The sequence below is a fragment of the Anguilla anguilla genome, chromosome 18, assembly GCF_013347855.1.
Source record: "Anguilla anguilla isolate fAngAng1 chromosome 18, fAngAng1.pri, whole genome shotgun sequence".
Classification (NCBI taxonomy): Eukaryota; Metazoa; Chordata; class Actinopteri; order Anguilliformes; family Anguillidae; genus Anguilla; species Anguilla anguilla.
The window spans coordinates 25507596-25517431 of NC_049218.1; positions in this window are offsets into that span (position 1 = coordinate 25507596).

A 9836-nucleotide genomic window follows, 5' to 3' on the forward strand; every position below is an offset into this window, starting at 1 on the left:
CGCAAGAATTTTTTAATTTCCTGTGACTCAATAATTCTGCTCTCGTTAGGCCCTGGACAGCGTCCCGCGTGGTGGGCCGTCCCGAGCGCGCAGACACAGACGAGACGCGTTCGGAGGCGTGCGGCTGACCGAGCCGGCCTTCGCTTCTCTGATCTCTGCGTGGTGTGACGGATGGCGCGGGAGGTCTGGCGGTGGTCGGCCACGCCCACGTGCACGAGAACACCGGGCATGGGCCAATAAGGCGGCCCCGTTAAGAGCTAGGCCTCCCCGTGTTCAGTCTAATGACGGTGATGTGATGTCAGATGCTCGGGTTTCGCTGATGATTGATTGACTGCCATTTTGTAACCGGGTGTGAGTGGGAGGCGTGGCTTAGATGGTTTGGGCGTTCTTCATGGGCGCGCTCATTTACCGTCCTGGCGCCGGGACGGGTGGAGACTGGAAAGGGCGTGGCATCGCCGCTTGTCACCGCTGCGCCAGAGCAGGCAGGCTGGCATCCTCCCGCCACGAGGGCCCGATTTAAATCAGGGAGAATAAAGGGGCGTGGTTCACAACCAGGGCGTGAATCAGAGGGCGTGGTTTATGATTAGAATGTGAATACAGGGGGTTAACTGATGGGTGCGGTTGTTAATAACAGGGGTGTTGTTTTTTTTTGTTTTTTTTGTGCTGTGTGAATTGAGGGGGCGGGGCTGAGTGTGAATAGAGGATTGAGTGGTTTCTGGCTGCCTCTGAATGGAGGGGTGTGGTTTATGAATGGGCTGTGAATGGAGGAGGCGTGGCTTTAATTTCCCTACATTTCCCCTTCCTGAGAGTAGTCTATTCAGACTGATTGGCCTGCATGAGCCTGCTTTGCTTATAGTATGACTATGTGTTTGGGGTATTCCATAGTAGAAACTGTCGCTCATAGACTGTATGGCATCCTAGTCCAATTTTTTTGGGGTTTTATTTTAAAAAACGTAGTAAGCTTTTTGTATTTTATGTTAAAATACATATCACATTTTCTTTAAGTCAACATGGAAAAATGAGGAAATAGGAAAAACAGTTATATATAAATCATTATTCATAAGATTGTTGTGTAATCATGCATGATTGTCCTGTAATAAATGGAATTATAACAAATTACATAATTTGCACTTATTCCTAAAACAGACTAATATATATTTTGGCATTATTATTCATATAGTTTTAACACGCTATGCTTCTGTGTAATCACGGCCATTATCATACCTTCCTCTGATTGCTTGGTCATTCTACAGATAACCTTGCCACAGGTTTGCACAATACAAGTCACATGACTGAACGAACCTATTAAATCCACCTGTTGACTCCTCCAGATAGACTGACTGACAGTGTGGCCTTTTCACCACTCGTCGAACAACTGACCCCCATTGTCTGGTCACATTTCACTTATTCACTTCGAGCATGCAATCAATAATATTAACAGGAGGCAGATTCTTTTGTGCGCGTCTTAGAGTGCCAGAGGCAAAGGCCCAATTGGGTGTAGATGCACAATTTAACAACGACAGGCGCACTTTTCTAAACGTAAGTCAACCTTAAAATTTTTTAATTAAAATAATGACTGTCTAAACATTTATCCGCCGTGTGTTGCTGTGTACATACGCCTTGTCTAGACGGTGTTTTTCGGGACAGCCTTCAAAACAATATTAGCTCGCGAAAAACAGCTCAAAATATTGGTATCAAATGATGTCATCTTCCCATGTAATGTAAAGCTGAGATTGAGGCCGATCAATTAGGATTTGCACTGAGGCAGAAAATAGCTTATGCCGGTGCTGAGGTGCAGGGACGTAAGAGAAAAATAAACTTTGCCTCGGTTTCCGGAGAGAGAGAGATGGGTTTGCAACATGGACAGTGCCTTGATGCATTTAAATGCACCAAACAGAAAGGGAAAACAGAAAGAGCAGGCCTAATGTGGACCTGTTTATACTCCCCCATGTTTATACTGGACACATCACAATTTTTGCAAGATGTTGGACACAGCTTTGGTTTTGAGTGAAAGGCCTGGCACTGCACCTACTTTGAAGTTAACTCCTTTTTGAATGAATCCTTTTAATCTCACTTTCATATAGTAATGACGACAATCTTTAATTTCATCTGTTGTGCCATATTAATGATGACCAAAAAGAGATTCTAAGGTCTACTTAGTCTCTGAACACATATTGTACTGCTGATGATGTCACTGGAACTAAGGCAGCCCAGAGCTGCTGATTGTGATGTCACTGACACAGTAACGAGCTGCTGATTATGATGTCACTGGAACGAAGGCCATCCTGAGCTTGTGATGAGGCCTTGGAAAAATGGCAGCCCTGAACTGTTGAATTTGTTTTGTGGGAGGAAACAGGAACATATAGGGGGAATGTTTTGTTTTGTGCACAGATCTCTGATCACTTTAAGATGCCAAATGGCTTTAATTTGTTCTTGGGCCTGGGATCAATCAACATTAGCTTCATACTTCATACAGCATGGCAAAATGAGCAATCGGCAAAATTAACTTGTCAAATTACGTTTGTGAACACTTAAATTTATTTTCACATCAAAGTTAAGGGCACATCTTTTCATTAGACTCAGCCTTTACTCGTTTTATAAAGATGTGCCCTTTGTGAACGTCAAATATTTTGTTTTCCCAAAACACTGCGGTCTGCAGCAAGCTTCTGCCATCTTCCATCTGAGGGAAGATTTTGACTGGGGTGCCGCTTTAAGATCTTTCGACTGATTGTGCTTATGGGGAAACCGCAAGCCTTTCAGCAGCCGTGTACGTAGTTCCATGCAGAAAGGAGATTCAGAATGAGGCGTCAACAGACCTACATTACAGCTAAACAGGTCATATTATAAAGAAACGAGCCCAATGTGTGCCGTGAAAACTGAACGGGCTTCGCTTGTACGCTGACGCCATTTCATCCCTGAAATTCCACTGCGGTGTGCTTCAATGACTGCACATGTGACTGAAAGCACAGCTGAAATGACAGCCATGTTCTAGAGATTCACCCCCTCTGAAAAGTGACGTGGTGCCCAGGGAGCACTGCGTAAATGCACACACCTGGCAGTTGCCATGGCAGTGTGACAGTATTTGCCTGTTACACCTGCAGTGCTTGTGTTTAAATTCAAATGCCACATTAGGTTTCTAAGGAAACCTAACTAAAGCCAGTTTTAGTTCACCCCATATGAAAAAAAGAGTATACTGCAGCATACCATAATTAAAGTTGATATATATAAAAGTTTATGTTATCATACTACATAGAACAGCTGGCATTTTTTGGAGTATTTTCAATAAAAAGGCCAAGTGACCTCTGCTGTAAACTGAATGAGTAAGCAGTCTTACAGACGGCAACCAGGCTTAGTGTCTGGAGTCAGGACCTCCTGAGGGATGTGGCTGAGTTACGTTTCTAAATAATGTTGCCGAATACTAAAAATGTTTCCTTTTCAGTCCTATAATGGTGCATATTTTCTTCTGTTGACCAACACTTCCACATTTTAATCTGGGGCTAAGGCTACCATGCTATTCCATGCTGCCTTGTCAAACCGCATTATGACCACATAAAATGATGGTTTCTGTTGTGGCTTACAGTCATTGACTGGCAAAGCAGAAGTATTTTTATCATGTGCATTTCTGTTTGGTTCTGGCTTAAACATCAGATCACGGACAAACGTAATGTGCCGACTAAATCCTAAGAGCGCATGCAGATAAAACATTTATCAGCGGGCTTAAAGTGACAGACTGTGGTCATATGCAGTATGAAGTTAAATAAAGGCACACGTGGCATGAAAGTTTTTCATCTAATATGTTCACCATGAAAAGACTGTGTTTGAAAAGTGTGTTTCGGCGCTCATACCAACAACGAGGAGAAATGAAAACACACAAATATCCCTGTGTGAAAGCGCTGAAAGATTTTTTGATCATAAGTCGCGCGATGCGTCCTGTTCTGTCAGCGGTCTGTCAGTGGAGCACTCTGAAGGGCCTGTGCCCTGGCTCCCTGGAGCGGGTCCGGGAAAATAAACAGGGGGGGCGAGGTGCGGGGGAGGCACCTCACTCACTCTCCCGCGGTCACTTCTGACCCGGCACTGGTCTGAGACCGTTGGAGCATAGCAACCCCCCCCAACCCCAACCCTCCCTCAGTGATACAACTCCCACATACACCCCCCCAGGCATTTCCTGCTTCACCTTGGTGGAATGTTGCAACACAGAACCACAACCGGCTTACTACACGGAGAAGAATGCCACAAATATTTCCACCGATATCAACCCCCTGATCCCCCCCCGCCTCCCCCTCCCCACCCCCACCACAGCTGGGGGTGAAGCAGCGGATCCAGAGTGGGCCGGCACCATATCTAAGAACCATCACGTAATGACTAAGCAAGAACTATTTCTTTTCATTTTCTGTTCTTTTTCTCCCCAGTTTGGAAGGTCAGTTTGTATATGCGGGCCAGTCTCAGTGCTGAAACATCCTTCTGTCCATCCCAGAGAGCAGGGAGGAGCACGTCCACTCCGTTCAAAGTGTGGGCTGCCAGTCCTTGCCCGTTACGCACCATCCTCCTGCGGATTTTACACCGGATCACAGACTGCATCCAAAGATTGGAGCTTCACAGGATGAGCCACTCAGCAGCTCCAGCTATTTGAGTCAGCAGTTGACTCCACATTAAACAGAGGGTTAAGGCCAACTCCACCCCCCCCCCCCCCCTGCATAACGGCCCAAATAATCTCCCCATCACGAAAAAGTCCTCAGAGGACCACCTTTTCCTGAGATGCAGTCAGACCCGCTGTCCTCGTTGAATTGGCGATTTAAAGTCATTAAATACACACTGCGTATAACGTGGATGTGTGCAGAACACCTCAGTGATTTCCAGGGAGATAAACCGTTTAAGAGAAGCGAACCCGCAGCCGAGTAGCCCCACTGCACAAGCAGGACACACGGCCCTCGTCTGCCTCCACTCCAGGCCTGCTTTCAGGCGTGCAAGTGCATCGGCGTGCCGCGCTCGGACGCCGGTTTCCGCGGCTACGGTGCGTCGACTCGCGCGCTCGCTCGCCGTAGAAAACACGACGGCGGGGCACTTTGTCCTGCGTGGGTAATTATTGCCAGTCGCTGATTTATCGATCGCGTTTCCTTTTGTTTCGAGCGCGGAGTCGTGCCTTTGAAGGCCCCGGACAGATTTGGGCTTATTGAATTCAGGAGCTGTTATTGGCAGCTACGGCCACTTTCAACATGTGGCGGTAAACGCGTCCACGTGTGGGAACACATTTTAAAGGATCTGAAGACAAACTGCTCAGAAACTCTCAGAAACTTTTATCCCATGGAAGTTAAAGGGATGGTCAGGAGTCCAAGACATACTCATAGATGAACCAAGACTTTCAAACAACACTATTATTTTTTATAAAGATCGAACATGATGTCACCAGACAGAGCTGGAGTCAATTCTGTTTCATTTAGTCAGTTCAAGAAATGAATTGAAATTCAAGTAATTTATTGAATTTCAATTAATTTCCAGGAATGACTGAATTGAAATGTCCAACAAACATTTATTTGAGTTCTAAATGCAGTCTTTGCAGATTGTAGATTGGTCTTTGCAGATTGTGGATTGGTGGGACATTTCTATACAAGTTCAAAGTATTGATTTCATGGGTATTAAAACATTTCTAGCAGAAAACATTGCGGGGAGATACTACCCCAGCAAGACAATCGCGTGATACGGGGTGAAGCCTGGGCTGTACTTCACCTTGTATCAGTAACAGGGCAAAGGTGCACGCAGATGGTAAAATTAGGAAAACATCTCCCGTTCACGGGGTCAAAATGTCACTCTCCAGGCCGCCCCCGCCCCCCCAGAGCTGTGCTAGCCAATGGGGCGCACCCCAGGCACGACTGGCTGAGCTTTCCCACGTTTGCAGCGCTGGTGACAGACCTGTGACCTGCTCTTAAAGGCCAACCCGTTTACTCTCCCTTTCACTTAACCTGCCTGGCCTCCACGTGGGGGCGGAGCCCTCCCTCGCGATTGGACGAGAGTCCAGCCTCGTGATTGAGGTGGTCTGACCCCCCCCATGGGCGGCAGAATCCGGCCTCGCACCCGGAACACCCGGCCTCGTGATTGGGTCCGCGGCCAGCCACGGATTGGGCGGGGCCCGGGTTCGCGTTTCGGGGCAAAGTGACACAAACATTCATGGCTTTTTTTTTTCTTAAAGTGTCAGGTCTCCCCCGTGTTGGGACGGGACCCTGACAGTTGACAGCCCTCCTCGCTGCTCAGCGGGAGACAGACGCCGGGAGGTGACGGGCAGGTTTAATAAACTCTGAGGGGTGACACGCTCGCCCCGGGCGGGGCTTCGAGCGAACAGGTCTTTCTGGGTGGAGGTTTCTGCGCAATGCCGTAACGCCGCGGCTATTTGTCGAAGACGGGTGAAGGATATGTACGAGCTTGACGTCTTCTTGTAATCCTGAGTAATGAGTGTCCAAAATCTAATTAGTTTCTGCCAAAATGAATACCTTTTGGGCCCCGTGGTTTGCTTTAAATCACTCTTAATGTCAGGCTAGCTGAACTGACATCCAGAGAATGCGTCTCGGAGAAAAATGGTAAATGGTAAATGGACTGCATTTATCTGAAGCGCTTTACGATTGATGTCTCTCATTCACCCATTCACACACTCACTCACACACACACACTAACGGTGAAAGGCTGCCATGCAAGGTACCAATCAGCTTGTTGGGAGCAATTAGGGGTTACATTACATTACATTACATTACAGGCATTTGGCAGATGCTCTTATCCAGAGGTGTCCTGCTCAGGGACACTTCGACAGGCCCAGGGCGGGAGATCGAACTGAAAACCCTCCGACTGCCAGACAACCGCTCTTACCTCCTGAGCTATGTCGCCCCACAGAAGAGTCGTACTCGTGGAATATTTGGAGATTCGGGTGTTCCAGGGGCGCTTAGTTAGGGACCGAAGGCTCATTAACACAGAATTAAATCCGCTGCCGCCGCAATTCTCCAGGTTACACTTTTCTGAGAAGCACAGACGGACTTCTCTGGGTTGACCGGGCATTTCCCATTGTCCCAGGGTAGTCCTTCTCCCCATCTCCCTGCTCTCCCCATCTCCCTGCTCTCCCCATCTCTCTGCTCTCCCCATCTCCCTGCTCTCCCCATCTTCCTGCTCTCCCCATCTCCCTGCTCTCCCCATCTTCCTGCTCTCCCCATCTTCCTGCTCTCCCCATCTCCCTGCTCTCCCCATCTCCCTGCTCTCCCCATCTTCCTGCTCTCCCCATCTTCCTGCTCTCCCCATCTCCCTGCTCTCCCCATCTCCCCGCTCTCCCTGCTCTCCCTGCTCTCCCCATCTCCCTGCTCTCCCCATCTCCCCGCTCTCCCTGCTCTCCCTGCTCTCCCCGTCTCCCTGCTCTCCAGGCCCAGGCCTCAGGCCCTTTGCGCGGCTCAGAGGAGAATCGACAAACAGCGCGGACGACGGCAGACGCGCCGTCAGTAAAAGTGAAATGTGTAATCGCGGCAGCGGCTCTGCGGCGACAGCGTCCTGTTTGTTCGGCGACGGCGCGGAGTTTAGCTCTTAATGACGGCGATATTAAAGTAAATCCAGCGCCCGGCGGGGGGGGGGGGGGGGGAGGACCCCGGGGCAGCCCCGCTGCGGATCCGGGCGTGATGTCACGCTGGGCGGAGTTTCGGCTCGGGCTCTGACATCACGGAGGTCGTTTTCTCTCTGCGTGGAGCGAGAGTCCGTCTGCTCCCCCCCCCCCACCACCCACCCCCCCCCCTCCCCCGATGAGTTTCATTTTTGCTTCATAAAGGTAAGAACGACGCTAATCCCAACCTGGGGGGGGAGCTCGTAAGAGAAATCCCAAATTAAGGCCGTGTTAATTACAGGCTTTTAAAAAACAAACAGGAGCGTTTGCCTGGAAATACATGCTTGCAGTTAAATGAATGGCGCAGTTTCTTATTGTTATCTTTGTGTTCTTGCCGGTTGATGCGTTGAGTTAGGTCGACGCACAGGCGTGCGCACACACATACAGCCACGTGTGTGTACAGTTTCTCTGAAGCTTTATGGACATATTTATGTTCCACAAGTCGACTCGGTTAAAAGTCATCGAGTCACTTTCAGACCCCCTCATGGTCTTCCTGCTCCTGTTTATTTGCAGTTAATTACAGAATGAATATAATACAGATGTGAAAAACCCACCTCTGCACCCTATCTGTAAGCGGCTGTGTCCTTATGTGCCTTGTCCCATATAGTTTCTGGGCCCATAGGACAAACTCAGCTGAAAGGTATCATAAAAGTGTATGTGTGTGCAGGTGTGGGGAAGAATGTGTGTCTAGGTAATAATACACAACAAGCATAGGACAGGTTATGTGAGTATGTGGTCACTCCCAACGCAGACAGCTGGTGGGAGATGTGTCTGTGTGTCTGTCTGTCTATCTGTCTGTCTGTCTGCCTGCCTGCCTGTCTGTCCATGTGTCTGTCTGTCTGTCTGTGTGTAAGTCAGGAGTAGTGCAGTCGCAGGTGTGTCCTGTGCAATCTGACCTCTGCTCTCTCACTAAGCTTCTCTTTCTTTCTCTCCCCCCTCACTCTCTCCCCCCATCTCTCTCTCTCTCTCTCTCTCTCCCCCCTCACTCCCCCCCTCTCTCCAACATTTAGAATCCTGGAAGAAATAGGAAGTTCCTTTTCTCCATAACTTAAACAACTCCAAAGCCTTTTTTTTCTCTCCACGATGCAAAATGTAAGCGCGCAAATATAGAGCATTTTCTAAAATGTAAGAAAGTAATTATGAAATATATTACAAAATACGGGAATGTGTTTCTAACCTTTACTACCCCGCAGATTCTTCACTGTTTATGTAACCCCTGCATGACTTCAAACAATCAAATCCGCTCTTTAAAGCATGCGTGCGTGTGTGTGTGTGTGTGTGTGTGCGTGTGTGTGTGCGTGTGTGTGTGTGTGTGTGTGTGTGTGTGTGCGTGTGTGTGCGTGTGTGTGCGTGTGTGTGCGTGTGTGTGCGTGTGTGTGTGTGTGTGCGTGTGTGTGTGTGTGTGTGTGTGTGTGTGTGTGTGTGTGCGTGTGTGTGTGTGTGTGCGTGTGTGTGTGTGTGTGTGTGTGTGTGTGTATGTGTGTGTGCGTGTGTGTGTGTGTGTGTGTGTATGTGTGTGTGCGTGTGTGTGTGTGTGTGTGTGTATGTGTGTGTGTGTGTGTATGTGTGTGTGCGTGTGTGTGCGTGTGTGTGTGTGTGCGTGTGTGTGTGTGTGTGTGTGTGTGTGCGTGTGTGTGTGTGCGTGTGTGCGTGTGTGTGCGTGTGTGCGTGTGCGTGTGTGCGTGTGTGTGTGTGCGTGTGCGTGTGTGTGTGTGTGTGTGTGTGCGTGTGTGTGTGTGTGCGTGTGCGCGTGTGCGCGTGCGTGTGCGTGTGTGCGTGTGTGCGTGTGCGCGTGTGTGTGTGTGCGCGTGTGTGCGCGTGCGTGCGTGTGTGTGCGCGTGTGTGTGCGTGTGTGTGTGTGCGTGCGTGTGTGTGTGCCTGCGCGGCGGCGGTGGGGAGAAACAGCCGCGCAGTGACCAGCTCCTCTTTGAAGCTATTATGAAAACAAATGACCGTAATGCAGCAATATGTCGGTCAGGACTTCAGTTGAGCCGCTTGCATCAGTGGAACTGAGCATGACGCAAGAGGGTGCTACACAAGGCCTGTCACTGCTGTCTGCGGCTGGGGAACCGCACAAGGGGCTTTTTATTTTAACGAGGAAAGTTATTCGAGCACAATGAAAGCACAATGGGCCACCAGCCGCTGCTCTCCGGCACAATAGATGACAGAGCTGAGCATGATTTGACGCTCCCTGGTATTCACAGCCGAATGA